The following is a 740-nucleotide window of genomic DNA, read 5'->3' as shown; positions in this document are numbered from 1 at the left end:
CATGCTGGGGATAGACTGGTTATCACCTTACCATGCTATCTTGGACTGTCATGCCAAGATTGTGACCTTAGCCTTGCCGGGTTTACCTCATTTGAAGTGGAGAGGGACTCTTGGTCATTCTACCTGCAGTGTCATCTCATATGTTAAGGCTCAACGTATGGCAAAGAAGGGGTGTTTGGACTATTTGTCCTATGTTTGTGATTCTAGTGTAGAGGTTCCTCCTATTGATTCTGTGCCGGTTGTTCAGGAGTTCCCTGAGGTATTTTCTTCAGACTTGCGAGGTATGCCACCCGACAGGGATATTGACTTTTGCATTGATTTGGCTCTGGGCACTCAGCCTATTTCTATCCTGCCGTATCGTATGGCCCCGCATGAGTTGAAAGAGTTTAAGGAGCAGTTGCAAAACTTGCTTGAAAAAGGTTTCATTAGACTTAGTGTTTCGCCTTGGGGTGTTCCAGTGTTGTTTGTTAAGAAGAAGGACGGAACGATGCAAATGTGTATTGATTATCGGTAGTTGAACAAGGTTACAATCAAGAATAAGTATCTGTTGCCGAGGATTGATGATTTGTTTCATCAGCTTTAGGGTCCCAAGGTATTTTCGAAGATTGGCTTGAGATCTGGCTACCATCAGTTGAGTATTAGGGCATCTAATGTCCCTAAGACAGCTTTCCGCACTCGGTATGGGCATTATGAGTTCTTAGTGATGTCATTTGGGTTGACAAATGCCCCAGCAGTTTTTA

The sequence above is a fragment of the Nicotiana sylvestris genome, chromosome 1, assembly GCF_000393655.2.
Source record: "Nicotiana sylvestris chromosome 1, ASM39365v2, whole genome shotgun sequence".
Lineage (NCBI taxonomy): Eukaryota > Viridiplantae > Streptophyta > Magnoliopsida > Solanales > Solanaceae > Nicotiana > Nicotiana sylvestris.
The sequence above is the reverse complement of the archived record's forward strand: the minus strand, read 5'-3'. Positions refer to the sequence as shown.